Source organism: Eulemur rufifrons, chromosome 7 (genome assembly GCF_041146395.1).
Source record: "Eulemur rufifrons isolate Redbay chromosome 7, OSU_ERuf_1, whole genome shotgun sequence".
Classification (NCBI taxonomy): domain Eukaryota; kingdom Metazoa; phylum Chordata; class Mammalia; order Primates; family Lemuridae; genus Eulemur; species Eulemur rufifrons.
In genome coordinates, this window is record NC_090989.1 from 164258857 (window position 1) to 164285733 (window position 26877).

Here is a 26877-nt window from a genome sequence, read left to right on the forward strand (position 1 = left end):
GGAGCAGCTAGCCTTTATCTGCCATTTGTCTGTCTTGCCATAAGTGACTGCCCTTAGAGACTCAAAGTCCTTTTCCTTTGTCTTGTCACTTCTCTAAAAATTTACTGTTCTTTGTTGAAGATGCTGTATAAACTAGAATTCAAAGCCATTTCTTTGAGAACAACTCATTTCCTGGGTGTCTCCCATGTATATATGAAAATATACATGTTAATAAACTTGTTTTTCTCTTTTTCTTATTTCAGGATATTATGGGGGTACATTTTGGTTACATGTTATGACTTTGCCACACCCAAACCATGATTTGAGGCAGGCCCTTTCCCCTCTACAAGGCTCACCGCATCCATTAGTTGTGAGTTTACCCACCCCAACCCCCCAACCCCTGAAGAATATTACTACCGTAAGAGTACCTTAGTGTTGATCAGTTAGTGCCAATTTGATGGCGAGTACATGTGGTGCTTATTCTTCCATTCTTGTGATACCTCACGTTGAAGGATGGGCTCAAGCTCTATCCAGGAAAATATAAAGGTGGTAGATCACCACCTTTATTTGTAATCCAGTAGCATTCTGTTGTATACATATACCATATTTTATTAATCCACTCATGGATTGACGGGCACTTGGGTTGTTTCCACATCCTTGCAATAATGAATTGTGCTGCCATAAACATTCAAGTGCAGATGTCTTTATTATAGAATGACTTTTGTTCCTTTGGGTAGATGCCTAATAGTGCTATTGCTGGATCAAATGGTATTTCTATTTTTAGCTCTTTGAGGAATCTCCAAATTCGTTTCCACAGAGGTTGCACTAATTTGCAGTCCCATCAGCAGTGTAAGAGTGTTCCTATCTCTCCACATCCTCACCAGCATTTGTTGTTTTGGGATTTTTTGATAAAGGCCAATCCCACTGGGGTTAGGTGATATCCACCAATAACAGTCAAGCCAAAAATCAAATAAAAAATACAGTACCTTTTACAATACTGTCAAAGAAAATTAAATATCCAGGAATATATTTAATGAAAGAGGTGAGAGACATATACAGGGAGAACTACAAAACACTAAGAAAAGAAATTGTAGAAGATGGAAACAGATGGAAAAATCTACCTTGCTCATGGATTGGCAGAATCAACATTGTTAAAATGTCCATACTACCCAAAGTGATCTACAAAATTAATGAAATCCCTATCAAAGTCCCATCATCATTCTTTACAGATCTAGAAAAAATAATTCTATGTTTTGTATGGAACCAGAGAAGACCTTGTATAGCCAAAGCAATCTTAAGCAAAAAACAAACTGGGAGGTATCAGTCTACCAGACTTCAAGCTGTACTACAAGTCTATAGTAACTAAAACAGCATGGTATTGTCACAAGAACAAAGATATAGATCTTTGGAACAGGACTGAGAATCCAGAGATGAAACCATCTGCATATTGTCATCTAATCTTTGACAAAGCAGACAAAAATATACACTGGAGAAAAGAATCTCTTTTTAATAAACATGGTGTTGGGAAAACTGGATATCTACATGCAGAAGATTGAAACTGGATCCCCACCTTTCACCTCTTACAAAAATCAATTTACGATTAATAACAGACTTAAACCTAAGCCATGAAACCTTAAGAATCCTAGAAGAAAATGTAGGAAAGACTCTTTCAGACATGGGCCTAGGCAAAGAATTTATGAAGAAGACCCCCAAAGCAATCACAGCAGCAGCAAAAATAAATAAATGGGACGTGATCAAATTAAAAAGCTTTTGCACAGCCAAGGAAACTATCATTAGAGTGAACAGACAATCTACAGAATGGGAGAAAATATTTGCTTTCTACATATCTGATAAAGGGCTAATAACAAGAATCTATCTAGAACTCAAAAAAATCTATGAGAAAAAATCAAACAGACCCATCAATAAATGGGCAAAGGATATGAACAGAAACTTTTCAAAAGAAGACAGAATAACGGCCAGCAAACATATAAAAAAAGCTCAACATCTCTAATCATTAGGGAAATGCAAATCTCTTGTTAATATGTCTTTTGTTATATGGGTTCGTTCCAACTAAGAACTTAATGAAGGTTGAGGAAAATAACTATTTTTCTTTTCTTACGATGTAATCAGGAACTTCCCAGGGGCCTGGTTAGAAAAAAGGCAATAGAATGAGAGCAGTAAAGAGATAGAGAGACCATTCCTTAGTCTAGTATTTGAGGTCTGGGATGCAGTCTTGCCTGTAGTTCAACGTCTCGACTTCCGCTGTGGGGGCCTATAAATGCCCCTTATTTTTAAGTAAGTTTGAGTTGGGTTTGTGTGGCGTGTAACCAATAGGGTCTTGAATCAGGTCCATCAAAGTGTGTATTTGTGAATGACATCTATTGAATATATTTTCCCAACAGAAAGATAAAGGCTAAGAAAAACTGTGCGAAGCTATGCTATTCCTGAAGGGGTCTTTTAGAATCTACATTTCTCCATTTCTATGGGAAAGACTTAAATGTTATCTTTTTACCCAACAGAAGATACACATAGAATTAGGACTTATCTAAAATAAACATGGCATCATTGAAGATGCCCCCTGTAACAGGTTTATCTTCATATTGAAGGAAATCAGAATTATTCACTCCAAAATATGCCTCTTTGTCGTAAAAAGGATTTTGAGCTGAAGGCAATTAAGGAGCAGTGAACACAGAAAAAGATCTTTTTACCCTCCCCCTTATCTGCCTAAGGCAGGACAGAAATTCTCCTTTACTGGAGATAACTCTAGACTCTTCCCTGGTGGAGACAGCACCAGAGGAACCCGAAAACAAACCTCACTCCATTCGTTTCCTCGCATATATTATATTTACCTTCCCATGGTTTCCAGCCCTTGGAATCCTAAACTTCCTTTCCTTTGTTCTGTCATTTCTCCACAAATGCATTATTCTTTGTTAAAGATGTTATAAAAGCTGGAGTTCTAAGCCACTGCTTTGAGTTGCTTTTTGTTGGGGTCTCTCCTACATGATATGCCTTGTGTAAGTTAATAAACTTGTTTGTTTTTCTCTTGTTCATCTGTCTTCTGTTACAGGGTCCATTCTAAATAAGAACTCATGGGGGTTGAAGAAAAAATCATATTTCCTCCCTGACAGTATCTTTGAGGAACATTTAAAAAATTACCTGAATGCCTGCTCTAGACCACTTTATACTTCTGTTCTAGGTATTGACAACAGAGTGGAATCCAACACACACAGAGTCCCTGATAACATGGAGTTTACAATCCAGAATTGAAGACAGATAATAATTCAGTAGTCCCCCTGTGTCAGGGTTTTGCCTTCTGTGGTTTCAGTTACTTGAGGTCAGCCTTGGTCTGAAAACATTATTTGGAAAATTCCAGAAATAAAAAATTTGTAAGTTTTAAGTTCAGCATAGTTCTAAGCAGTTTGATGAAATTTTGTGCCATCCCTGTCTATCCCATCTGGGATGTGAATCTCTCAGTGATCAGATTAACTGTCGACAAATCACAGTGTTCAAGTAACCCTTATTTTACTTAATAATGGCCCCAAAGCACAAGGGTAGTGATGCTGGCAATTTGGATATGTCAAAGAGAAGACATAAAGTACTCTAAGACCTCGAAAGTTCTTGACTTAATAAGGAAAGAAGAAGACCATATATCGAGGTTGCTAAGATCTTCGGTAAGAACAAATCTTCTACCTGTGAAATTGTGAACATTATGTTATAATTGATCTATTTTACTATTAGTTATTCTCTTACTATTATCATAGGCAAATATGTATAAGAAAAAACATAGTGTATGTAGGGTTTGGTACAGTAGGCCACTGGGGGCCTACTGTAAGCATACAAAGGAAGAATATTATTTCAGACAGCAAAAAGTGCTATAAAAGTAATTTATTTTTAATTTTTTTTAGGCATAGGGTCTTGCTATATTGCCAAGGCTGGTCTCAAACTCCTGGACTCAAGCCATCTCCCTGACTCGGAGTCTGTGGAGTAGCTGGGGACTACAGGTGTGAGCCACCATGCCCAGCTTAAAAGTAATTTTAAAATAAAAGAAAATTTAATGAGTATTTCATATTAACAGCTCTAGCACAAAGTAAGAGTGACAGGTTGCCAAAAAGAAAACTCCAGCTTGTTGCATTCACACCGATTCTGAGCACCCAGTGAGAAGGAGAACCACAGCATGGCTGATTTGGGGCCATCTCTCAGAGATGGATGTACCTAATAAAATGGACCTCTCACATGAACAAATTAAATTCATATTTAAACCATGTTTGCCAGGGAAATTCTAATGCTGACCATCCACATTTGAGCTTCTAAATGTATAGAGCACTATATGAGAAGTAATGGAAACTACAGATTGACCACCTCAACTTTCAGGATGGATTTACTAAAACCCAGCAAGGCTTGGCTGATCCTAAAATGGGATGCTAACACATTCCCATGGTGCATGTCTGGATGAACAAGGGACTAGGGTGGGACTATAGCAACAGTAATAACTACTATGACCACAGTGGAAAACATCTTGATAATCCAATGTGGAACTGAACATTAGACATATATTTGGGGTACCAATATAGCATATCATTTAAATTGTACAGTTTTTGATCTCAGCTTAAATTTCCTTTTACCCTTGCAAGCCTTGGGTCAAACTCTGTGCCTCTGTTTCCTCATTTGGAATACAGGAATAATAGAATTGACCATACAAGATTGTGGCAGGGATTAAACAAAGTATAGTTGTCCCTTAGTATATGTCGGGGATTGGATCCCCCGCCCCCGAACTCTTTGAATACTGAAGTCTGAACCCTAGAAAAGCGGGCCTTCCCTCCAAGTGGGTTTTGAATCCCATGAATATTGTATTTTCAACCTGTGTTTGGTTGAAAGAAATCAGCATATAAGTGGACCTGTCCAGTTCAAACCTGTGTTGTTCGAAGGTTAATTGTGATATAATACATATAAACTCTCTCCGCACACTGCCACACAATAAAACTCACCACATGGTAACAGAGTTAGCAGTTATTATTTGAAATTACAGAAAAAAATTCTCAAGTAACTTTACATAATGCCTTTTAAAGAGTTATAAGACAACTGTGTGTTAAATACTTTGTAACTAAGCCATTAGCAAATCAAGAGCAGAAAACTTTGCAGCCTTTCCCAACTTTAACTAGAGAATAATTGCCTTAAAATTAGGATACAAAATAAAACCATCTAAATCTTTCTGTGGAATGATGGGACTTAATGGTGCAGAAAGAGTAGGTGAGGTTTAATTTAATGCTTTAATTGAGCTCTCTGAGCTTTTGTAAAGAATAACTATACTGGGTATCATTTTCATCATTAATTGTGTCATATTATTAGATACCATATTTATGTACTGATTTCCATTTTCTTTTCAAAGTTTGGTTACACCTTTATGTTCAGTAGTCAAATAAAACAATGATATGCTAAAAAGAAGGCTCTGTGAGGTGAATGACAATTTAATTTCCCCCCAGTGTTGGCTGGCTGCACAAGAAAATAAGGAACTGGAGCAAGCTGACATGATCTTTAGTTGACTAGATTTATTTCCCAGCAGTTGCAGGGTGTGTTAATTGTAAAATTTCAGGTAATGAAAAATATTGTGATAGAACATTGGGGTGGGTGGTAAATGGACTTTCGAACAGATATACTGATAAAATGCTATTTTAAAAATTTTGGGAGGAAATAATCAGAACTCTTTTGTTGTTTAGACCATTCTTGTGAGTCAATTGGGCTTGCCAGGAAGGGGAATAATTTCTTCAATTCACCAGGCTACCATCATCATAATTATTTATGGTGTTACTCCAGCTGTTATTTAACTTACATATGGTCCTCATTCTACAGAAAGCTTACATGCTAAATTAAAAAAAGGTACAAAGATACAGAAATATTGAAATATCAGAAAGAACAAACTGTTATTAGACTAAGAATTACACTAATGATTCTTATTAATAAACTCTTTTATTGAAGTATAACATACATATAGAAAAATGTACTAATATAAATGTACATCTTAATGAGTGATCCCAAAATGAACTGTAACCACAACCTGGGTCAAGAGATAGAATCTTTCCTTCTTCCTCCTCCTAATAATTATGAATCTGCCTATATTAAGGTGATGTAGGGCCATAAGGCAAGACTTATGATAGAAGTCTGATTTCTACAGAAGTATAGGCATAGCTAAAAGTTACTAATAACCAGACATAATTTCATTGCTTGCCTTCCTGTCATTACTTATTGCTTAGAAGTCACGTATCCCTGACTAGCCTAAGATTTGTAACTTCCCTAATCACTTCTATAGATAATATCACTATTGTAAAACCTATGACTCATTTTTGACATATTTTCCAGACTCTGCATTCGTGGGGATCAACCTACACCAACTGGACAAGTGGCCATACTTGGGAACTGAATCAACAGGTCCTGCGACCCTCTCCCCAGGAACTGTCTCAGTGCAAAAGATGATTTCTGCTTACCAACCCTGTGAGTTCACACCCAGCCAATCAGCAGACTCAATTCCCTAGCCCTTTGTTCACCAGACTATCTTTAAAAACCCTGGCCCCCAAATTCTTGGGGAGATAGACTTGAGAAATTACTCCTATCTCCTTGCTCAGGCTGTCTGTGATATTCCACTCTTTCTTTGCTGCAACCCCTGCTGTCTCAGTGTATTAGCTTTCTCCCATGCAGCAGGCAAAGAACCTGGATGGGCAGTAATAATTATACTCTCTTCTCCCCAGGGGTGACCCAGATGGTGAGTTCTAACACTATGAATCAGTTTGCCTATTTTTGAACTCTATATGAATGGAATCATACCATATACATTTCTCAGTTGTCTAGCTCCTTTCCCTGAATATTACATTTGTAAAATTCATCCATGTTTTTGAGTGTAAACAGTATTCCATTGTGTTAATAAACCACAAGTTGCTTATCCCTTCTACTACTGAAGGAGAATAGGTTGTTTTCAGTTTGGGCTCTCACGGATGTGTTTATGTAGGGAGGAAAAACTTTTTCCACTTCCAACTTGGGTCCTGTGCCTGGGGGCTTGTAAATCATCAACTGACAATAGATGGAGTAACAGGAGAAGAGAGTTTATTTACTGTGCACACGGGAGTTGCTCAGTAGTGAATAACTCACTGAATAGCCAGGGATAAAGGTTTATATACCAACTTAACAAAGAAGAGGTGATGTTTTAGGGCTGCAATGAATGCGATGAAAGTATGGAAGGTTCTATTGGGCTGTTTGATATTAACAGTAATGAGTAATCTGTCTCTGTGGCAGCTGAATTTGCAGGAAACTCCCTCGGAGAGTTGTTAATAGCATCTATATTTTCAAAAAGCTCTACTTTAGTTAGATAAGGGAAGATATAATTTCTTCTTGCATGTTCTCATGTAGCTCAAATGTTTTCATTTTAAAATAATCTTTATCCAATTCTGGGGGGTGGAGTGAGTCCTCACAGTTTATCTATGAGGATACACTTATGCATATGCATTCTACTGGCTGCACATCTAGGAGGGTACTTAATTTTGGGGCAAAAAGGTATTCACCTTGTATGTTCATCTTGTGTAGATGCCGCCTAAACAGTTTTCCAAAGTAGTAGTATCAATTTATACTCCCACCAGCAGTATGTAAGCATTTCAGTGGTTCCCTATCCTCACCACAATTAGTATTTTACATCTTAGCCATTGTGATAGGGATGTAATGGAATCACAGTGCACTTTTAATTTGCATTTCTCTGATGTCTAATGAATCAGTGTACACTTTCATTTGTTTACTGGCCATTTGGATACCTTCTTTTGTGAAATGCCTGTTAAAGTCTCTTGGTCATTTTTGCTTTCTTTTGGGCTGCCTCTTTATTCTGGACATGAGCCTTTTCTGGGTTGCAAACATCTTCCACTCTGCATTGTGCCTTTTTACATGCTTAAGTGGTGTCTCTTTAATAAGTTTCTTATTTTAATAGTCTAATTTATCAATATTTTCCTTTATAGTTAATAAAATTTGAGACCTGTTTAAGAAATCTTTTCCTATCCTAAGGTCACGAAGCTATGCTTCAATGTTATCTTCTAGAATTGCATCATCCAGTATGACAGTCACTAGCCACAAGAGGCTACTGTAAGCTTAAAACACACACTGGATTTCAAGGACTCAATATGAAAAAGAGAATGTAAAATATCTCAGTAATAATATTTTATATTGATTATGAAGGGACCAACAAACCACCAGAATGGCATAGAGACTACTTTAAACTGAAAACATTTGGACAAACAACAGATGCAGAAAGGAATCTTATCTGTTCCCTTTTCTGACTAAAGGAGAGCTCCGAGAGTCAGTTGCTGCAAACTCCGTCTCTGGGGAATTCTTCCGTTAGAGAGGCAGCTGACTTTTATTGCCTGATCACTCCAAGAAATTATGTAAACAAGCCTTATCAGAACCTTCCAACCTTTCCCATTGAAGCCCTACCCTCTCAGTCCTTTAACAAGCTGGTATATAAGCCCTTACCCTGGCTGTTTGGAGAACTGTTCCTTATGGAATGCTCCCACATGCATGTGTAATAAACCCTTTCTCCTGTTAATTTGTCTGTGGCCAATTAATTTGCAGACCCCATCACTAAAACCTAGGTTGGCAGAGGAAAAGTTTTCTCCCAACAATTACAGGTTGAAATGATAATATTTTGGATATACTGTATTAAACAGTATATATTATTAAAATTAATTTTACCTGTTTTATACTTTTTAAATGTGGAAAATTAAAAATTATATATATGGCTTGAATGCCACTTCAATAGGACAATTGCTCTGGATGATGTTTTCTTCCTCTGGATGGAATTCATTTGCTTCTAGCAGGCAATTAAGGTAGGGTCAGAGTGCCCTAATCTAACCAGTGATTAGGATGAGTCAAGACATGTCTTTAATCCTCCAAAGGGCTGGTCTATTTCTGGCTCACTTCTTTCCCTAAGGTATTGTATTTTGGTACTTACTATTGCCCCAGCCCTTAATGGGTCCTGAACTCCAACTTTTGTCCCCCAAGCTCAGGAGGCACTGAAGGCCTTGTTCAGCAACTCAGTCCCCCAGCTGCTGCTTTCTGAAGTGGCATTTTTTTCTGCAGAAAAGTGGCGTAATGCTAAGGCTGCCTCTCCTGGCATCCCTTCTCTCCTAGATCCTGGATTGAGGCCCCATAAATCCTCATGGAGACTTGGAAGCTCTCCAATGGCTTCAAGCAGATGATTTTTATATTTTGTCTGTTTTTTCTGGTTGTTCTAAGAGAGAAGTTTAGTGTGAAACAACCAAGTCTGCCATTGCCAGAGGCAGAAATCATTAATTAATTGAAAGATATATCATGCCCATGATTTAATGTTTAAGATGTTAATCACAGTTGATGTGGAGCCCTGAGTCAGGGTTGTGAAGGAGCAGTCTTAATCTCACTTGAGTCAAGGAAGGCTTTACAGAAGAGGGTGGATGACTTTTAGATAAGGAGATATTTGCAAAATGATAACTCCAGGGTTAGGGAGTGTCATGTAGGGTTAGGAATAAATTCTCTTCATAACCTAGTTTATTAAATGAATAATGGAAATTCTAGCTCAAAGAAGACAAACAGGTTATAAAGCTCATGTTAATGCTGGTTGGTAGTACTGCCTGGAGTACATTATTGAGAAGGATTTTAAGTTTACATCCATGCTCAGTGGGCAAGAAGATTGTGATCCACCAGCAATGTCTGCCACGGATGAAGGACAGGGTAGAGCTGCACATGAATGTGAATCGTAACATCCCAGAAATAATATGCTACTGATGAAATTATCATGCATCAAATGCATGACTCCATTGGACTATTTGTAAATTAAAATAACTTAGATTTATCATATCACTTTAAACTTGCTGTTGATCAATATTAACATGGTGGAAGATCTTTAATGGAGGACCAAAGAGCTCTGTCTTCAGCTATGATCTATCTAAGGTTGTAGTAAAGGTGATGTGGTAAGCGAGCATGCTTTTCAAATTTGTAGAAGACACTGTGTTGAAAGACAGACTAGACTGAATGACAGAACTGAGATTCAGAATGATCTTGATAGTCAAGAAAAATGGTTTAGACGCCAATATTTATTTCACAAATATTTACCAAGATCCTGTTTTGTGTCAGGTCCTGGCACAAAATGTAATAGTGAGCAAAAATAGAGTTCTTGCCCTCTTAAAGCTCACAGTGTAGTGGTTGAGACAAACATCAGTCAGATAATCCCACAAAAATGTATAAATGCTGTGAAGGTAAATGGTGTGATGAGAACACATGAACTCCAGGGTTCCCTAGAGGAAGTGATATCTGAGAGGAAATCTAATGGATGAATAGGTGTTACCCAGGCAAGGAGAGGCAAGGTAGGGGGAAAAGCATTCAAGGATGAGAGAATAATGGGCAGAGGCCCGGAGACAGGCAGGTCTGAGGAAAGGAAAGGAGGCCTAGTGTGGCTAACACCCAAGTCTCTACAGGGAAAATGGTGCAAAACAAGATTGGACCAGAAGGCACGGACCACGCCACTCAAGCCTTACAAGTCATTAAAAGATTTTGGTCTTTACCCTATGAGCAGTAGGAAGACATTGAGGGGTGTTAATATGGGTGTCTCAGGGTCAGATCTGTGTCTAGAAAAGGTCACTTGGGCTGCTCCATGGGGAATGGGTATGGGTGTGGTGAAAAGCACAAGTGGATGCACAGAGACTATTCAGGAGGCTGCAGCAATAGTCCAGGAGAAAGACGGGGATCATTCTGGGGGACCAAAAGCCAAAGGTAAGACATTAGTGGGATACGGGAACTGAAAATACGGATGTGATTCAAGCTACACTAATATACACGGTGTCCTGGTCAATGGTCTAACTCCAGTTCAAACTGTTTGGATTATATCTAGATTATTTTGTTCCATTTAGAGAATCCCAATTGTTAAACTCAAAGGTGTCCAAATGAAGGTAATTAGGACTATGCCAGCACCAGGAATGGCAAAATGGACTTGAGGCTGGAGTGAGAAAATGTGAGACCAGAGGAGAAAATGGAACAATCCAGAAGTGGTATTAAAAAATGTCAAGGAGTATTACGTGAAAGAGTGATGGTTCAACTTATTGTTCGGGAAAGAGAGTTAGGATCAATGACAAGAAGTTATAGGACGGCCTATGTCAGCTCAGTGTAAGGAAGATTTCCCATGGTTGGAGTGGCCCAATAACAGAATGGACTGTCTTATGCTGCACTGAGCCTGCTTCCCTGGCAAAGATGTGTAGAGTTTGAAGAGACACAGGGTTAAATCATCTCTATAATCTCTTCACACTCTCTAACATTCTCTGATTTCCTCAAAGTGATTTATTTTTTTTGGGGGGGGGTACTTATTCTTAATATTACTATTACTATCCCTACCACCACTATCATTGTTTTCTACCATTTAATGAAAAGACATATGCCAGGCCCTATGCAACTCTTTATGCATATTATCTCATTTAATTTCTGCAATAATGCTACAAGGTAGGTAGTAAAATTCAACCTCTATTTTTAGACAGCTTAATTGAGGCTTGGAGAGTTAAACAATTTCATAAGAATGCAAACCTGGCCTTTTCATTCCAGAGACTGTGCTTTTAACCAGTGCACTAAACCTCCTCCTAAAATGACTTATTCTACTATATGCCAGTGACTCTCATACAAAGGTCAACATTTTAACCAATTTCTAACCTTCAAATATGAAAGCATATGAAATGCTATATTTCCAGTGACAAAATATATTCAATGTCACACCTAGTAACTCTGTCAGTCAGAATAAAGATAGGTTATACTTGGTAACAAACAACCCTCGAATCTCGGTGGCTAAAAAGAACAAACATTTATTTCTCACTCATGTTAAATGTTTATCACAATCATTCAGTGTCCAGGCTAACAGAGTCACCACTATCTTGAATATTTCTGGTCACGGTGTCTGAGGGAAAGAGAATCTGGGAGGGTTTCAGAGCTGCAATTAAATGCTCCAGCCAAGTAACAACACAGGCCATTTTGCTCCTACTTGACTAGCTATAACTAGTTGGGCTAGTTAGCTCCACCCCAAAACAAGGGGACCTAGAAGTGCAATCCAACTACGTGCTTGGAATCTGGAGAGTTGGGAATGTTTGGCAAATGTCAATATCTATTATAGACAACAAATATTCAAGGAAGTCAGAAAATATACAAACAATGTTGTCCACATGCATTTCAGAATTTATACCAAGAAGAATACTGACCACCTTTTTATATCAGCTTGTTTACTTACCCCAAATACAGAGTATAAAGGTTAGAAAAGGGGAAATGTACAAAACATGCTGAATTCTGGTAAAATTCTTTCCTATTTATATAACACATAATTTGAACCATAATCATGTCTGGGATTAAAGCCCTGGGTATGCCATATTAGGACATTTATTTGTACTTGGGTTAGATACATGTGTTTAGACAGTAAATGTAATATTTTACTCTCTTACAAGTTTCATTGTACCTCATTATGTAAAGCCATTGTTAGTGAACTCAGAGAAGATAATACAAAACCCAAACCTTACATTAGGTTTTGAATATTAAGATGTTAGCATAAAGACTATTTAAATGCATCGTTGAAATTTTATTCTGAAAATGTTTGGCCACCCAAGTCCATCATTGTCAAATTAACTAAAAGTGTGCTATTAAAAAATCTCGATTTTACTTACATAAAAATATAAACCTCTTAAAAAGTTTTGCTTCCTGATAAATTTTGTAATAATACAAAATAAAACAAGTAATTCATCTTATTTCTTGCTGTGACTTAGAGTACTCAGTTCAAATTTGCAAGTACTTTTATCCACTATCTGTGGGAAAATATAGTAGTTTCATTCCTAAATACTCTATGATCTCAACTACTAAACTACAAACTGACAATGAAAATATAAAGACAAATCAGTGGTATCTTTGAAGCATTTTACTAGAAATGGCTTTTAGAAGATAACAATTTCTTGTTTTAAGTGATTTAAATGCCTAAAGAAAAAGTCTGTGTGGTGTTAGTATGCTTAAAATATAATTAAAATTTGTATTCCAAATGCTAGTTTAGTAAAGACCTGATTTTAAAAGCCAATGGTATTTCCTGTAAGGGCACCGCTGTGGTATTTTAGATGGTACCTTTTCTAATTTGAAAGCTACATATTTTAATAGAGAATGGCCCAAAATGTTTTTAAGGTCAAACTGGAAATATGTTGATGACATAAAAATGCAAGCCAAGTGCTTTATTATATTATACTACCAGAGTGTTATTGTAGTTTAAAAATATCATTAAATCAGCACAAACCCACACTTATCATTTCCTGCACATTTTTCACACCAAGCTGCCTTCTGACTATGAGTAATCTGTTAATCTACTCTTCACCTCACAATCCGTCAAAATGACAGATTCATTCCTTTCCTAATACATAATATCTTCATTTACTGTATGCTTTGCTACAACTTTCTTTTTTGCTAGCACTGAAATTTAGAAATTCACAAGCAAATTTAGAGAACGTCATATGGGTGATTGTTCTTGTTTGTTTCCCATTTCTCCATTACTCTAGCAGGAGAAAGTAAACTTTTCTGGACTCCTAATGTGAATTAATATTATTTCCAACATGAAGGCAATTTCAGGTTTCAATAAGAGTGTTGTTAAAGAGGTTGGAAGAGGGCAAACGGTAAAAAACGAAGTTAAGTGCATCCTTCACCAAGTCAAAACACCAGTGACAATGGGATTTTCTCTCAATATTAGTGGCCAATGAATGGATTCTCACTCTCACTCTCAAACTTTACTTAGCTGTAAAGAAAGAGATAATCATTCCTTTGGAAGTTTAGGGATGAGCTGCCCCAACAAAAGGTGGAGCTTCATTACCATAAACATCACTGCTTAATTGAAAGTAATACTGTGATTTTATTTAAGTTGAGATTTTCATTTAATCATATTATCAACTGACTTCAGACCAGGCCAGATCTTGGGGTTCTTGTTCATTGTTATTTTGAAAATATAAATGGTTTTAATGCTTAAAAACTGTTCACTATTAATTCAACAGAAAATATTTACTCTTCCCGCCTTTCTTGCCTTGATTCAGTTGCTTATTAGTCTATTAGTTCTGCAAATAAAGAGAATTAAGGACTGAAAAATATCAGACTATGTAAAATTCCAGCTCGCTTAATTTCTTTTTTTTTTTCCCTTTTTTATTTCAGCATATTATGGGGGTACAAATGTTTAGGTTATGTATATTGCCCTTGCCCCATCGGAGTCTGAGCTTCAAGCGTGTCCATTCCTCAGACGGTGCACATTGTACTCATTATGTGTATATATACCCATCCCCTCCTCCCCCTCCCATATGCCGGACACCCGATGAATGCTATTGCTATATGTGTACTTAAGTGTTGAACAGTTAAAACCAATTTGATGGTGAGTACAAGTGGTGCTTATTTTTCCATTCTTGGGATACTTCACTTAGTAAAATGGGTTCCAGCTCTATCCAGGATAATACAAGAGGTGCTAAATACGGAGATACCTCAAAGAGATACAAGTAGATCTACCATTTGATCCAGCAATCCCATTACTGAGCATTTACCCAAAACAACAAAAGACATTCTATAAAAAAGACATCTGCACTCAAATGTTTATAGCAGCACAATTCACAATTGCAAAGAAGTGGAAACAACCCAAGTGCCCATCAATACATGAGTTGTTTAATAAAACGTGGTATATGTATACCATGGAGTTCTGTTCAGCCACAAAAAACAATAGCTTGCTTATTTTCATCTTAAATAAGAGATAACAAAGCACATCATCTACAAATCACCATTTGGCTTCCTTTTTCACTGAGCCAAGTGTCCACATAACAATTCAAAGGCGACTATTGTTGTTAACCTCAAAAGTCCAAAGCAAATAAGTTGTTCCCAGCAACATATGAGAAGCTGCCTTCTAACTAGTCTTGTTTCAGAGTATATATAATTTTTTTTCTACACACGCATCCAACACCCAACAGCGTTTTCTTGTCCTGAACCACCAAATTGCATTTGATTTGTTTTAATGGATAGTAAAGGAGCTAAAGGGTTTTAAAAATCAATGGACAAGAAAGAGTCAATAGAACAATAATGTTAGTGTTAATTCACTCAAATCAGCTAAAAATTGTTTGTCTTTTCGCCTTCAAGTCATTTCAAACAGTCTGGGACGTCTGACATACAGCATTTATTATACTGAGTGGGTTTTTATGTGGTAATGAACAGCATAATAGGAAGCTGTAGATGCTGGTAAACATAATATGTTGCTAGAGTGAAAAATTATGTGTTTTCACTTTAATCAATTTCAAAATGGAATGTTTTTCATTAACAAGAAAAACAAAAAGTTACAGAAAAGAAGTAACCAACTGTGGGTTTGGAAAGGCTGTAATTTCTCCTGTGCTGGGCTTGGTACATGCTCTTACTCCTCTCCTCACTCCTCTTGGAACCTTCCAGAAAACGTGCATACGCTGTCTGACAGGCAGTGTAGTCTGGCCTCTGCTGGAAGGCCACAAGCTCACTGAGGGCATGTTAAAGTCATGTAGGAGGTACTTCAAAAATACTCATTGAGTATTGCTGAAGGTATGAGCTGCCACACTCTTTAAATCATTTTGGGTTGTAGGGGTTCCCTGTTTAAACAACAAGGGAACTTATTCTGCACTGGATTACGAAATGAATGAGGCAGTGAGTCTACATATGTGATTGGCTGGGGCCACTTAACAATAATTACAGTGTTCCATTTCTTAGGTTCACGTCATTCTCCTGAGCCTCAGCCTGCATTCCCTCCCCGCCCTCCCCAGACAGAATGGAGGTAAATGTTATATAGTAGAATTAGTACTAAGACTTTTTAAAGGGTCTCATTACTGTAGAAGGGAAGCCAAATGTTTTAATTAAAAGCTAAAACTGTAAAACATCAGAATGGTAAATCATTGCTTTGGCAGTTAACTTCTTTGCACGAACTGTGGGCCAAAGGTAGTCTGAGTTCACCATCTGGATGGATATCAATTACTGGGGAGGCCTGAGTAATCCCAGGAGCCCCTCACTCTGCTAGCTAAAAACCCCAAGACTCTTCAGGGATCCGTCTTTTCAGGCATAGAAGCTTTTGGGAGTTGGGGGTGGGCGGAGAAGATGCAATCTGTTGTTCCAAAACTCTCATGGAAATGAGTTTCGTGAGTTTATAATTTTGGAAAACATGACAACAACTAAAATATTGATTAGTATTTCCCAGTCCTAATGCCTTCAGATTCTCTCATGGAGTACAATGGAAAAGCTAGGAGACTCAAGTGGAAACACTAAGTCCCAGTGGCCCAAGAGAAACCTGGTCAGACAGGAGGCAGACATCCCAGCTGGGCATACTGGAGAGTGGGTGCAGCTGATGCCCAGGCAGACGGCTCTGGGAGAGAGCAAAGAAAAAGGTGTCTTAGGTAGGTCGGCAGGGGTGGGCCCCAAGTCCTCTGTTGTGAAGGCTAGTCAGGGCCTGGGGCAGGGTAACTGGAGTAGGGATACAATCTGTGCAAACTTGCTCAGGTAGAATAATTGATCACAACCGGGGCTGAACGTGGGCTGGGAAGGTCCCCAAGTGCCAAGAGCAGAGGAGGAGGAAGAAGTGATGGGGCAGGGGACTGCCAGCTGCCCAGTTGTCCACTCACATTGTACCACTGGTGAATTTCTGGATCCCCTGGAACCCAGTGGGAATGGTGCTTCCTGGAGTTGTGCTAGATGTGGTCCTGAGTTAAGAGTGGTCAGAGGTGAAAAGCAGGATAATTCTGGAGGGATTGGTTTACTACTTGTGGTGGATTTAACTGGGGCTTTCTCTGGGGCAGGGCTAGAGAGGCCAGAAAAGCCATTCTTGGTCTTGGCCTCTGCTGTGGACTGGGGAGGAGAGGGGTCCAGCTGGAGTCCTGTTGTACCAGGTGTTTTAAAAGTCTGTTTTGAAGGTAGAGCAGTGGACTAAGGACCTCTCTTTGAGCCGAAGGGGCAGGGAGTTACTTGAATTTCAGAGTGTACCAGCACCACAGTTTCAAGTTCTCTCTTTTCTCTCCCTCTCTCAAGATATATATACACATATGCATATGTATGTGTGTCTGTATACACATACAGAGGCATACCTTGTTTTATTGTGCTTTGCAGATATTGCATTTTTACAAGTTGAAGGTCTGTGGCAAGCCTGTGTTGAGAAAGTCTATCAGCACCATTTTTCCAACAGTATGTGTCTTGTGTCACTTGTGTCTCTGAGTCACATTATGGTACTCTCTTCATATTTCAAAATTTTCCATTATTACTATATCTGTTAGGGTGAATTGTGATCAGTGATCTTTAATGTTACTATTGTATTTGTTTTGGGCACTATAAATCATGCCCACAAAAGACAGCAAACTTAATCTATGAATGTTACATGTGTTCTCACTGCTCCACCTACCAGCCATTCCCCCATTTCTTTCCCTCTCCTTGGGCCTTCCTATTCTCTGAGACACAAAGATATTAAAATTAGGCCAATTGATGTCCCTACAAAGGCCTCTAAGTGTTCAAGTGGAAGAAAGAATTGCAACTCTCTTACTTTAAATCAAAAGCTAGAAATGATTAAGCTTAGTGAGGAAGGCATGTTGAAGGCTGAGATAGGTTAAATGCTAGGCCTCTTGTGTCAAACAGCCAAATTGTGAATGCAAAGGAAGAGTTCTTGAAGGAAATTAAAAGTGCTACTCCAGTGAACACATAAATGATGAGAAAGTGAAACAGCCTTATTGCTGATATGGAGAAAGTTTGAGTGGTCTGGACAGATGATAAAACCAGCCACAACATTCCCTTAAGCCAAGGTGTAACCCAGAGCAAGGTCTTAACCCTCTTTAACTCTATGAAGGCTAAGAGAGGTGAGGAAACTGCAGAAGAAGAGTATGGAGCTAGCGGAGTTTGGTTCATGAGGTTTTAGGAAAGACGCCATCTCCATAACACAGAAGTACAAGGTGAGGCAGTAAGTGCTGATGCACAAGTTGCAGCACATTACCCAGAATGTCTAGCTAAGATCATTGATGAAGGTGGCTACAATAAACAACAGATTTTTCATGTAGACAAAACAGCCTTCTATTGGAAGAAGATGCTATCTAGGACTTTCATAGCTAAAGAGGGGAAGTCAATATCTGGCTTCAAAGCTTTAAAGGACACGCTGACTCTCTTATTAGAGGCAAATGTAGCTGTTGACTTTAAGTTGAAGCCAATGGTCATTTACCATTCCAAAAATCCTAGGGCCCCTAAGAATTATGGTAAATCTACTCTGCCTGTGCTTTAGAAATGGAACGACAAAGCCTGATGACAGAACATCTGTTTATGGCATAATTTACTGAATATCTTAAGCCTCACCATTGAGACCTACTGATCAGAAAAAAAAGATTCCTTTCAAAATATTACTGCTCATTGACAATGCACCTGGTCCCTCAAAAGCTCTCATGCAGATGAACAAGGAGATGAACATTGTTTTCATGCCTGCTAACACAATATCCATTCTGTAGCCCATGGGTCTGCAGGAGTAATTTTGCCTTTCAAGTCTTATTATTTAAGAAATACATTTCATAAGGCTATAGATGTCATAGAGAGTGGTCCTTCTGATGTGATTTCATGTGATTCATTTTATTGCAATATTTGCTTTATTGCAGTGGTCTGGAACTGAACTCACAGTATCTCCGAGTTATACCTGTGCGTGTATATATATATATACATATTATATATATATAAAATCTGTAAGTATGTATGCATATGCATATAAATAATGGATCTTAGAAAAGTAAATTGAACCCCTTCTGGGATGGATTCACCATTCTAGATGCCATTAAGAACATTCATGATTCATGGGAGGGGGTAAAAATATTAACATGAATAAAAGTTTGGAAGAAGTTGATTCCAATCCTCATGGATGACTTGGAGGGGTTCAAGACTTCAGGAGAGGAAGGAACTGCAGACGTGGTGAAAATAGCCAGAGAACTAGAATTAGAAGTGGATCCTGAAGATGTGATGGATTGCAATCTCATGATCAAACTTAAGTGGATGAGGAGCTTCTTATGCATGAGCAAAGAAAGTGGTTTCTTGAGATAGAATCTACTCTTGATGCAGGTGCTGTGAATATTGTTGAAATGACAACAAAGAATTTAGAGTAGTACATAAACTAAATTGATAAAGCAGCAGCAGGGTTTGATAGGGTTGAGTCCAATTTTGAAAGAAATTCTACTGTGGGTAAAATGCATTACATGCTACAGAGAAATCTTTCATGAAAGGAAGAGTCAGTTAATGCAGCAAACTTCACTGTTGTCCTATTTTAAGAAATTTCCACAGCTACCCCAACCTTCAGCAACCACCACCCTGATCAGTCAGCGGCCATCAGTATTGAGGCAAGACCTACCACCAAGAAAAAGAGTAAGATTTGTTAAAGGCTCAGATGCTTGGATGATCGTTAGCATTTTTTAACAGCAAATATTTTTAAATTAAGGTATACATTTTTTTTTAGATATAATGATTTTGTACACTGTAATAGACTAAAGAATAGTGTAAAGATAACTTTTATATGTACTGGGAAGCCAAAAATTTCATGTGACTCTACTGTGATATTTGCTTTATTGCAGTGGTCTGGAACCAAACTCACAATATCTCTGAGGTATGCCTGTGTGTGTGTGTGTGTGTGTGTGTGTGTAAAATCTCTAAGTATGCATGCATATGCATATAAATAATGGGTCTTTTTTTGCATTTGCTTGTCCAGATTATGTTAGCCTGTTGAGGGTTGAGTATATATTCTGCATCAGTGGCAACCCAGGCAGATTTCTAGCAAGTGGCACCCTGATTCCATAAAATGAGCATGATTAGGCCAATACAAATAAGCAACTGCCAGTAAGAATACATGGAGAACACACAAATTCAATTTTAGAAAACTGTCTCTGCTTAAAAGTTTAAAATGATACATTTACTACAGACTTTAGGTTATGGATATATTCTAAGGGATCGTTTCAAACAAATTCATGAAAGGGTTTCATTTATTACAAGTGAGAATAGGGCCAGGTACGAGATACCCCCAAGGGGGGCGTGTACAGGTGCTCATGGGTTCCAGCTAGCAATTAAATACACAGTGATGTAGCGAGTGTAGGGAGATGAGGGAAATTCATTTTTGTGAGGTGACGTTCAATGAATTTAACACTCATTTTTTAAGTGTCTCCTATGTGCTCAGCACTGTTTGAAGGGCTAGGGAAATACGGAGAAAGAGACAGAATATCCTCACACTCATGCAGTTAAACATTCTAGCATTCAAGAGTGAGGGGTATGTGTGCAGAAATCAAACAAACAAGACTATCAGGTGGTGAAGAGTACTATAGTGAAAACAAAAAGATAATGTGCTAAAGGTGACTGACTGATGGCTATTTTAGGGTGGATGCTAAGAAAGGGTCTCTCTGAGATGATGTTTATATAGATGAAGACTTTAATGACATGAAGAAGCAGCTATGCAATGATCTAATGTAAGAGAACCTGGAGGCAGAGCTCCTAAGGTGGGACCAAGCCTGGAGTGTTTGAGGAAAAGAGAGGGAAACAAGGTGTTTGGTGCAGAGTGAGCGAGGCCCATGGTGGTTTGAAACAGAGGCTGAAGTGGGCTTCCAGGGCCTTAAAAGCCAGAGTAAGGAGTGCAAATTGATCAGTAGGGAACTATTGGGAAGTTTTACATGGGGAATGCCTGGATCTGATTTAGGCATAACGATACCGCTCTGTTTGCTAAGCGGAGAAGAGACTACACACCTCTTACCTCTCACAAAAATCAAATCACGGTGGATAACAGACTTAAACCTTAGGTGTGAAACGATTAGAATTCTAGAAGAAAATGTAGGAAAGACTCTTACAGACATTGGTCTAGGCAAAGAATTTATGAAGAAGACCCCTGAGGCAATCACAGCAACAACAAAAATAAATGAATGGGACATGATTAAATTAAAAAGCTTCTGCACAGCCAAAGAAACAGTCACAAGAATAAACAGACCACCTACAGAATGGGAAAAAAATTTTTGCATACTACACATCAGATAAAGGACTGATAACAAGAATCTATTTAGAACTCAGGAAAATCAGCAAGAAAAAATCAAACAACCCTATCAAAAAGTGGGCAAATGACATGAATAGAAATTTCTCAAAAGAAGATATAAGAATGGCTAACAAACACATGAAAAAATGCTCAACATCCCTAATCATTAGGGAAATGCAAATCAAAACCACAATGAGATATCACTTAACTCCAGTAAGAATGGCCTTTATCAAAAAATCCCAAAACAACACATGTTGGCGTGGATGTGGAGAGACAGGAACACTTATACACTGCTGGTGGGACTGCAAACTAGTGCAACCCCTGTGGAAAGCATTATGGAGGTATCTTAAACAGATTCAAGTAGACCTGCCATTTGATCCAGCAATCCCATTATTGGGCATATACCCAAAGGAAAAAAGGTCATTCTATAACAAAGACACATGTACCCGAATGTTTATAGCAACACAATTCACAATTGCAAAGATGTGGAAACAACCCAAATGCCCATCAATACATGAATGGATTAGTAAGCTGTGGTATATGTATACCATGGAATATTACTCAGCTATAAGAAATAACGAAGATACAACATCTCTATGGTTCTCCTGGAGAGAGTTGGAACCCATTCTATTAAGTGAAGTATCCCAAGAATGGAAAAACAAGCATCACATGTACTCATCAGAAAATTGGTTTCCCTGATCATCACCTAAATTCACATTTGGGAACGATACCAATCGGATATCAGACTGAGGTGGGGGGTGGGGGGAGGAGATGGGTGTATGCCTACATGATGAGTGCATTGCGCACCGTTTGGGGAATGGTCACGCTTGAAGGTGCTGACTGTGGAGGTGGGGGAGTGAGGAGGGGATGGGTGTATACCTACATGACGAGTGCAACACGCACTGTCTGGGGAACGGACAAGCCTGGAGCTTTGACTTGGGGGGACAGGTGGTACATGGGCAACATATGTAACCTGAAATTCTGTATCCCCCATAATAAGATGAAATTAAAAAAAAAAAGAAATTGACAAATATGAATATACTCTAACCAAAGATATTACTGTACATAAAAATAAATTTTACTGTATATAAAAATATCTTTACTATTCCATGCTATCCACCCCCCCCCCAAAAAAAAGCAGAGAAAACAGGTAGGAAGTTATTGCATTTGCCCAGGTGACAGGTGATGGCAATCTGGACTTGGACTACAGCAGGGAAAATAGAGAAAAGAGGCTAGATTTGGCATATACTATGTTTGGAGGGAATACCAGTACGCCTTGCTGTGGCTGGACATGGAGGTGTAGCAAAGAGACAGAACAGGGATTACCCTTGGCTTCTGGTTTGAGCAAAGGTGATGGTGGGGTGATGGTGACATTTTCTGAGTTGGGGAAGAATGAAGAAAGAATAGATTTGTAGGAGAAAATCAAGTTGCCTTTTGAATGCTTGGATTTGAGGTATACCGGCAGCTAGATAGATGAGTCTGAAATTCAGGGAGGATTAAGACTGCAAATATAAATTTGAGAGTCATTGGAATATACAAATATTGGAAGCTATTATTAATTGTTATGTCCTAAAGATTAGGACCACTCTAAAGGTTGCCAGTGACTGTGGATCTTTGGGTTGGCAGGGAGTGGTACATGCACGGAAATTAGATTTAAAATCTATCCAAACAAAGGCCTCTCATAAAGACATAATTCTACCTGGTTGTGAATCAAGCAATATCACTGTCCTCCTATTTTTAGGAAAGGAGAGGTCAATTCTTGCAAAGACACAGAAAAAATTCTGAAATTTAACTGGTTAACATTGAGGATGAAGATTTTCATTTTACAGCACCTAGGTAAATACCTTCTCACTCACTTTTTCCCTCATTCAACTCAAATGCTGATTGAACTTCTACCCTTGCCAGGCAGGGGGAGATGGAGGGAGGGAGAAAGGAAGAGACGGAGAAAGCGAAAGAAAGAGAAAGAGAGAGAGAGAGAAAACAGAGGTGTGAGTCTGTGGGACTGGGATTATGAAATGAGAGATACTGATATCTTTTTCTAGTTAAAGCTAACAAGAAAAATGATAAAAATAAAAATTGATGACTTCAGTTTTATAATCAAGTCATTATGATTTAATGCAAAAATCCAGAGGAAACAGCAGTAACACCATGTTCAGAGAAATGAAATGTTTGTTCAGTTAATAAAGAAATACTCTGTCTCGTCTGAAGGAGGAATATTCGTTAAAAATCCAACTTACTTGTTTTGAAATGATCCAAACTTAATCATTTGAAGAGGAACATCAAATACAAATTCTGTATTTAATTTTATTTATTTATACATTTTCTCTTTTGTGTTGGGAAATAAAAAGCTTAAGCAACAGAAGAGAAGCCCATTAGGCTGAGCGCTGACAACTGGAGAGAAAAGAAAAACAGCGCCACTGTGATCAGTCCGGAGTAGTCATGCAGGTTGCAGTGACAGGCCAGATTGCCTCAGCCAGCCCGGCTGAGCCAGCAGGAACAGAGGTCAGTGGTTATTAATTATTTGTCAAAGACTGCAGGGCTTTACCAGATAATTATAGTTATAAGTGTGTTTATATCACACAAACATGTGGCAAAGCTGCAAAGGATTCAGGCCCTAACACAATCTGTAATGACATTAAAAAAAAACAAAACTATAGATAAGTTATAAATCATAAAGCAAACACTTTAGAAAATCATGCCATTCATTACTGCTTGGACATTCTAGAATGATTTTCTCTATTGTTCCATTTCCATGAGCATTTAGAACCTGAGAAAGCCTTTGACTACATTCCCTCCTCCCTCTAATTTTCCAATGAGTTATAAAAATAGCAAGTATAATCATCATTTGAAACGAAAGATTGGTTATCAACTCCATCCATATGAACAGACAACCAGAGCATAATCACAGCTTATTTCATAAAACCCATTCCTGAGAAGAAATATTTTACGCTGTTCTGAAGAATCTCCATAAACATATAAATAGATATGCCTAAGGGACAGCTCTAAACCCTGCAACCAATAGATGGCATTTTAAAATGAATGGCTTGGAGCTGCAGACGGCATCCATTTTGCTCTGTTTGGCAGCCTGCAAGTTTGCATGCTAGGAAATATTTCTCAACATGAATGAACTGTGAAATTGTTTCCTCCTACCCCATACTCCTCTAAATCGTGTGAGATGTTAGCCATTTCTGCACCTTGTCGTAGAGGCTGTCGGTCCCCTAAGCGGCACTGTTGGTGGATGCTGGAGGCAAGGGCCCCAGCATCTGAGAGGCTGTTAAATATCAGTCAGTGTGTTAGGAAAAAATAATGGAAAATATCACCCCATGCCTAACAATGTAAGCAGAAATGGCTTTGTTGCAAATCTAGGCACGCAAGGGAATATGATGAGGTAAACCAGATATATTTCAATTCCTAGATTGTAAACTTCTCGGGGAAATGATTACCGTCGCATCCCACCTTGATGCAATGTCAAGCACTGCCCTGTGAGGCTAAGTGAATGATTTTACTGTGAGGAAAACAATATATGAATATATGCAGTGTTTTAGATATTTTCATCCTAGAGCAAACTCTTCAAAACCCAAATTTGCCTGCTTTGTGGATTGCATACTATCTTTAATTTTAATCCTACACACACAAAACTGAGAAGATACTTATATTACAGAAATAAAACTCTTTCTAGAATAAAATGTGAATGAAAGACTTTGGGGATATTGGTTGTTCCACTACATTAATGAAGCTAATTGAAAGGTGATTCTCTAAATATGTATGTATGTGGGTATGAGTGTATGTAATTTAAAAACTTTAGGTTCTTAGGTCTCTGGAGCACTTGCAGATATTTCACTGGTGCTCATGTGGCCATTTCACTTCCCAGAGGCTACCATCATGGCCTCCCTGTGGAAGTGCATGTGCGCACTGCCCCATTTCTGCCCTGCGGGCATTACTCGGACCACAACCACACTTCATTCAGGAAATCAAGAGCCTACTTGCTTTTCATGTATTGTTCAGAGCCTCCATATGCAGAACGTTCAATCTAGGATTCAGGTGAGATGCTTGTTTATCCAAGAGGGTAGACTTCAGAGACTTACCTTCTCATTTCTTAAATTTTTTATATTAATTATCATTATTGTTTAATTTTAAAGTTTAACTTTAAAGTTCTATATTTTAGGGTCTAAAGCATGGGGTACTGTTTATAAGAAATATAATAAATACAAATCTTAAGAAAATCAGAGCTTTCAATTTTAAGTTAAATTACTTGCATTACATGATTCAATTTATCCCATTTTTATATGATGATATATGCTGACCTCATAATTTTTTCATCTTCTGTATTTATGGCCCCAAAATGCCTTCCTGCCAGTTCTCCAGGCTGCTGAATTTATGAGCCAAGAGCCAAGTCATATAATCTGTAAGTTTTCTGAACAGTTATATATTAATTTTTTAGGAAATCAGTGGATAACCTGCTGGCAAATGGAGTTGATGGTATTTTATTTTTTGCTTTAGAATGTGGCCTGTTTTTTCACTATATAGAAATTTGAATAATTATTTTTTCCTAACTAAATTAACATTTAATTTGTTGTATAAGATATGCTGTTTAGTGAATTATCTTATATTCTATCTTTTTGACAGTCTACCTTTGTGAATTCAATTTGTAAAAGAGATATTTAAAGTTGCATACTACCACATCTAAATATTCATTCATCCAGCCATCCAATATTTATGAAGTATGTTTTCTATATAAGACAGTGACGTAAAAATAAGTAGTGCGATCCTTTGATAGTGGGACTGGTTTTTCGAAGTAAAGTCTGTAAGTCTCTTAAAAGTCACAGAATCATAAAGCTGGAATTGACCTCAGAAAGCATGAAACTCAAATCCTTTCTTTTACACATGAAGGTATTCATGTTATTAAATAACGTCTAGAGAGGGCAGGAGGCTTATCTGAGACCATATCTTAGGTTAGTGGCAGAATTAGGACGAAAATCAGGTCCTCTTTCTCCACTTATTGAAACAAAAGGCTCTACTTCCTAACATATCTTACTACCACTCTCATTTGTTCAAACTACAAATTTTGAATTTGTTATAATTTGGACCAGAGTTGGATTTCCAGTTACCCTGAAAGCTTACTCATGTATAGAATAAAAAGAATTTGTTAGGGAAATTTAGATGAGCTGCAAGATTGTAAGTGACATGTTCACCTATCAAGAGATAACTGATTTTGAGAACGTTCAAACACCTTCATGTATATGTGTGTGTATAAATAAAAATTCCAATTTCAATTTTAAGTTACTAGCTAACATGAAAGATTGAGCAGGTCAGTTGTATAGGTCAGGAACACTTAGAAGAGATTACTAGTAAAGAACATTCACTCTACCTAAGTCATGAGTAAATGTCATGTGCCCCAGTAAGAGTGCTGTAAACCATTTAGGTGGACTCCTGGGAGCCAGTTAGTTTTACATGGCTTGGCTCACTGTTCATTGCTGAACAGACTGGGAGTGGATACTTGGCCCAAGCTAGGCCGACCACATTCTCTCCCTTGGAAAGTAGAAATTGGGATTCAGATGTAGTCTGTCAGCCTCAGCATATACTTTGAACAGTAATATGTAAACTTAAGAGCTGTCAAACAGCCATATGTGGACTGGGAAGCACAGATAGCTGGTGCTTAGAGAGAAGAACAGAGCAGACAGGAGGAAGCAGGCAGAGATGTAGTGCGGACACTGCTCGCTGCCTCTTGGCTCTCTAGTTCCTAGTTTCAGGCCCCTTCTGAGACCTGGCTACCCTTGTGTTTTATGCTACAGTCCCGTGTTTTTAACAAATCCCTCCTGACTTTCTTTTTCTCTCTCCCTCTCTAT

General features: G+C 38.1%; 1 protein-coding gene across 2 annotated transcripts in view; it reads right to left on the reverse strand.

The window, feature by feature from the left end:
• The window catches only part of LOC138386966 (protein CFAP20DC-like), a 260752-nt gene that overhangs the window by 26985 nt on the left and 206890 nt on the right, over positions 1–26877 (reverse strand). The window lies entirely within an intron of this gene.